Here is a 6,414-nt window from a genome sequence, read left to right as displayed (position 1 = left end):
TTGTAATTAATTAATGGAAATATATCACTTTTACCTAAACAACGGCTTCCTCCATAGCCCCAAGGATTGGGTTTAGCTCCTCATTAATACAAACAAAACTAAATAGAAGAAATAAAAGAAAATTGTGAAACTGGATACCGGCTCTGTGATGCTCTGTAACTCTCCCAAACTCTCTATCCCCTCACTGATACCCAAGACACTCTTATTTATATTGTGAAGCCAATCTTAGGTCGACAATCATCTCAATTACTCCAAAAGATCTTTGCAGTTAATGAAAGTATTTCACGAGAATATTTCCTCTCCATTTTCACACGTCTTCTGAGTTGTATGGTATATCCAAATCTTCTCATTTAATTGAGCCAAATAATGAAGAGAATATCTTCAATTAATTCCGTGAATAATTCCTTCCCTGTTTTCGAAAATATCCAAAAGTATACGATTTCCTTCCATTCAATACACGTACAAAATCTTACTATCATGGTAAGAAGATAATCATGTCTTAAAGACACAAATATCCCCATAATATCATGACCAGAATCTCACACAGTTGAGATTTCTTTTCCCGCCAAATATTTATCCCGTGAAGAAGAAGATGGGTGCCCCCTATCCGTTCCTGGGGTGCGAATAGCAGATGCCATGAGGGGTGTCTCTGATCAGCTGCTTGGGTGCAAATATCCTTTGGGTACCCCTTATCATTTGGGCGCCCCTTATCCACAAGTGAGAGTCTGAATAACACGTTCCTTCCGGTGCTTTAGACGACTTTTCGAGCCGATTTTTCCAAGAATGTTTATTTCCAAAAATACCTAAAAACACATAAAATACCATAATAAATACAAAAAATCGAGTACCAACAATACATGAAATTAAGGACAACGTACTCACAAAAATGTGTCTATCAAATACCCCCAAACTTATTATTTGCTAATCCTCGAGCAAATCTAGAAAATAAAAATGACTACACTTAGCACGTGCAGCAAGCCGTTAAACCGCTAGGTGGCCCTAGTGGCGGAGTGTTGTCTCCGGAGGGTTTACCATAGGTGTACCCACAAAACCTTTACTCCAGACCCTAGATATCCACGCAGAACCTTGGAAGGCACTAAAGAATCTCCTTGGTTGGCATACAGTCATTGACTATAGGAGGAAGTATCCTGATGCGAAATTCCAATTGTTGTACATGAGTTTGCACTCAGCATACTAAAATTCATATATAAGTGACAGAGCTCTACTCAGATAGTTTCTGTACATCATAACCGGAGTCAACCAATCACATGGAAATATTAAGAAGATGGATAAAGAGATGGTTAAAAGTGAACGGTGTTTCCCATATCTGTCTGAAGGCCTCTGCCAAGGTGAACCTATCCTAATGGACTGAGATACCGGTCTGACTAATATCAACACAACTGGCATATACAAGGGGACCAGTGCTTGATAAACCTAACTCTAGGTCAACACAACTGGCATATACAAGGGCACCAGTGGTCGACTTTATTGAATTTATTCCGGTTGGTCTAATGGTCTGGTCTTTTTTTTTATGTTGGTATCTCAATCAATCTATTCCACCCTAGCAAAGGTAACAACTTGAATCGTGTGCCCCACTAAATCACTTTAAAAAAATAAAAACAGAAGGATTAGGATTCAACGAGATATGGCGAAACTACCATGTTTTTTTTTTAATTCTAACATCTGAGCTCTGTGCTTTTATGAATAGACTCTTTAGATGTTTCCATCTAATCAGATTGGTTCCTCAACTCCTACAACCAAGATGTTCCCATCCACTTAGATTGGTTAGTGCCAACCTTAATAAGCATAAATTTCTAGGCTCTGGAGTTTATTTATTGCAACTAAAAGTTTCTCCCATACCCCCAAACTTAAATCTAACATTGTCCTCAATGTTCTAAAGATAAAATTAAAAGCATGAACAAGGAGAAATTGTTACCACTTGAAGCAAAAGAGTTAAGGAAAGATATTATCGTGTTGCATGAGCATGGGTTACCTCCCAGGAAGTGCTAAGTTTAAAGTCTTCAACCAGACTAAGAAAGGATTAGTCACCACGAAGAATCATATAGCAGCAGCCGGAATAATTATGGGTCATCTGAATCAAAAAGTGTTACCCAAACGAAAATAAAATCGCAACAGACCATGAAGATACCGAATATACCCTTCCTTAACTTTAAGATAAAAATATCTAGTTGTGGTTCAGGTTCGGGTTTCTATAATTGGGTCTAGATAAAAGGTTTTCATCGGCTGGACTTCCTCAATGGCAGGATCCTGAAGGTCAGGTTGTAGAGTCTGGAAATACTCAACTAAGAATTTAGAAGCACATAAAAGTAACCTGAATAACTGGGGATCCTCTAAGTCAATCAAATTTGACTTACACAGCTGACCATAATGAACGTGGTGGTCTCCTTAAACAAATGTGTCGACCCTAATCTCATAAAGTAATTAGGTTTAGTCTCAAAACTCAATAACTGACACATCTGAAATTTATACGTTCCCACAATTGGTTGAAAAATATTTGGTGGGAAAACAAAGTCAATTTGGGTACTATCGCCTGTGTAAACCACATCAACTAGAGGATGGGTTTCTAACAACTGAACTTCTTCCTGGAAATTATTAGGTTCAGGAGATCTAGTATGAAGGTATTCTGGCACAATGGTTGAGGCACATATATCAAGTCCTAAGTGAGGGGACTTTCTGAGAGTTAAAGGTAAGGCACTAGGAAAGTGATAATCATCCCCAAACTTAGAGTTTTCAGTGTCTCTAGATAGACTAGTCACAATCTCCCTAATTTCTAGATAATCAGATTCTTGAAAATAGTCAATCGATTCTTCTAAGTTACAATCAGCATCCTCATTTACCTCTACGAGTTTATCTTCTTCTAAGACTAGCGTTTTTAACTCGCTAGACTCTAAAACAATATTCTCAGGGTAAACTCTTTCGTCTAAACCATTATTGGCTTCGCAAAAAGGAGATACTACATCGTCTAAAACGGGGATACTTCTAGTCAAATCCTCGTCCTTTTGAATAGGTGAATAATTACTAAAATTATTTGGATTTGAACTAGAAATAATATTATTATTGTAAAGCTCAATTGGAGTAACAAATTCCTGATCACTATGCCTATATGTGTCTGATTCTTCATCAACACTATCCTCATCATAATCATCATTATAATAATATGAAAATGGTTGAACCTCATCTAAACTAGTAGTTACCAATTCTAACCTCGTCATCTTGATTATGTGAATAAAAACTATCCTTATTTTCAAGGGTGGTATTGGGAACACTATATTGGAAGTTAAGACTATCTTGAGAATTTTTTTCCATAATCCTATTTGTACTCTCATTAAACTGCTTACGGGACTCTTCTATAGACATCTTAGTTGACTGCTCTACGGACTCTTCTGGAAGCGGAATATTATAAGTCTCTTTCATAAATAAGTGAAACTTCTGTGTTGACTCACTGAAACTCTTGAGAGACTCTTCTAGAGAAATAGGAGGATCGTTTTGCTCGTATGACCTATGGGTGTGTGATTAGTAATTAGGCTCATCATGGTATGACCCATAACCTTCAAAAGGTGGATGTTCCCAACCACTATTCACACTATGGTCAAAGTAGTAATGTCCATTTTGTTCAATTGGATATTCGTTGTATTGGCTATTGTACCAGCTTGACATTCTCAAAATAAACCCACTGACAAGGCTGACTCTACCATAGCAAACCTACTGATTTCTAGCAAATAAAAAGCATGATGGCTCCACTTAGATTGTTTCTAGACCAGCTGCTAATCCTTCGAAAGGGAATTCGTTACAATTTAAGCAAACCCCTCTGGAATTAATCCGAGTTAAAGTAAGTTGAATAGAGGCGATGGAAGCTCGGTGGAGCTTTGATACCCAAGGCCTCACCGGTATTACAAGGCAGCCGCGCATTCAACTTACAGAAACCGTCAAAAACTTCAAGGTATGCTTAAAAGAGTAACCAATATTTTTCGAATGACTTTCCTGTTAAGCTCGTTACCCTATCGGTCTCGTTCTAGTCAAAATTTTAGGCTTAGGTTCGCGTTTGGTGTCGTTTTCCTAAGGAGGGAAAGAAGAGAACGGTGATGAAATCCGAACCCTTATCTTGTATGGCCAGTCCTTGCCCTTTACTAGGAAATTAAAGCAGCCGTTTTCAAGTCCTCAACATATATGCATACGAAGGAAGACAGTAACTCGCTGACAAGGGATTCGCGAGTGTTTCGACAAACTTACCTCCCGTACCAGACGGGGGATGAACCTTTGTAGTCGACTCGGGCCACGACTCCAATGTCATGTACGAACCCGAGGGGCCGAGGTGATATCGTAATCACCGTCCTTCTCTGCAAACAGTTTATATTTAAACTACCCTTCCGTAGGGTTTAAAAATAATGTCCCAAAATTTAAAGTTCAAAGTCCAAAAATATAAAGTGCAAAAGAAAAAGAAAGTCTAAAAAAAATAAAAATCTACAAAAATAAAAATGTCTCTCTTTTTTTTTATAAAAAAAAAATCTTCTTCTTTCGCTCCTTTCGCTTTGCCTTTTACTCCAGTCTTTAAGTATTCACCAAAAGCTTTGGAAAAAATTTCTTTCGCTCCAAATTCCAAAATCTGAAAGAAAAATAAAAAAACTCAAAAACGTAAAGAAGAACAAATAAAAATAAAAACCTAAAAAAAAATCTAAAAACTCTAGCCTAAAGAAAAGTCCCCGGCAGTTGCGCCAAAAATTTGATGTTTTTTCAAAGTTGTTGTAGTAGCATGATTCGTTCAAGACTTCTGAAAGCGGATTTTTAGATTTTTTTTTAATAAATAAAAATAGCGAACTAATTTAAAAAAATGTTGTGAAAATTATGGAGAAAGTAGAGCTAGGATTCCACCATTGGTTGATATTAGTGATTTAATAAAAAAATAATTATGCAACTCAACATTCAAATTGATTCTAATAGTATTGCCTAGACATGTAGATTTCCAAAAGAATAGATGTTAATCCAAGCATAGAATATCAAAACCCTAAAGCAAGCGTATTCTATCAAGAGAAAATACACCTAACTAATCAAAATCATATAAACAATTTTTAGTTCAATGAAAAAATCATAATAGAGTTGTTGTAATTAATTAATGGAAATATATCACTTTTACCTAAACAACGGCTTCCTCCATAGCCCCAAGGATTGGGTTTAGCTCCTCATTAATACAAACAAAACTAAATAGAAGAAATAAAAGAAAATTGTGAAACTGGATACCGGCTCTGTGATGCTCTGTAACTCTCCCAAACTCTCTATCCCCTCACTGATACCCAAGACACTCTTATTTATATTGTGAAGCCAATCTTAGGTCGACAATCATCTCAATTACTCCAAAAGATCTTTGCAGTTAATGAAAGTATTTCACGAGAATATTTCCTCTCCATTTTCACACGTCTTCTGAGTTATATGGTATATCCAAATCTTCTCATTTAATTGAGCCAAATAATGAAGAGAATATCTTCAATTAATTCCGTGAATAATTCCTTCCCTGTTTTCGAAAATATCCAAAAGTATAATTTCCTTCCATTCAAGACACGTACAAAATCTTACTGTCATGGTACGAAGATAATCATGTCTTAAAGACACAAATATCCCCATAATATCATGACCAGAATCTCACACAATTGAGATTTCTTTTCCCGCCAAATATCTTTCCCGTGAAGAAGAAGATGGGTGCCCCCTATCCGGTCCTGGGGTGCGAATATCAGATACCATGAGGGGTGTCTCTGATCAGCTGCTTGGGTGAAAATATCCTTTGGGTACCCCTTATCATTTGGGCGCCCCTTATCCACAAGTGAGAGTCTGAATAACACGTTTCTTCCGGTGCTTTAGACGACTTTTTGAGCCGATTTTTCCAAGAATGTTTATTTCTAAAAATACCTAAAAACACATAAAATACCATAATAAGTACAAAAATCGAGTACCAACAATACATGAAATTATGGACAACGTAGACACAAAAATGTGTCTATCAATGATCCTGCAGTATTTAATCTTATTGGTTTTATATATTGCAAATGTCTTATGAGATATATATGTGTTTACGTTTGTGAACTGTAATTATCTCATATATGCTCAAAAGTTATGTCTATTATGTCTCTATGCAAATATTGATAAAAGACAGAATGAACTTTTTAAGAAAATTCTGCAGTATTGATCTTTCGCTGATCCACTATTATGTGAAAGTATGGTATGTGCTCCGTAAGTTTTCTTATGTTGAGTATTTCTGGCTAAATTAATCAGTAAGATCTTCTTGTAGTTAATTTATTCGAGTTTATATGATACAAATCCATGTGATTTGTTAATAGCCAAAGAAATCCTTCTTTTCTCGTAAAAGTAAGGTTGCTCATGTTATTCTCTTGGGAATGACATCAA

Source organism: Papaver somniferum, chromosome 8 (genome assembly GCF_003573695.1).
Source record: "Papaver somniferum cultivar HN1 chromosome 8, ASM357369v1, whole genome shotgun sequence".
NCBI lineage: Eukaryota > Viridiplantae > Streptophyta > Magnoliopsida > Ranunculales > Papaveraceae > Papaver > Papaver somniferum.
The sequence above is the reverse complement of the archived record's forward strand: the minus strand, read 5'-3'. Positions refer to the sequence as shown.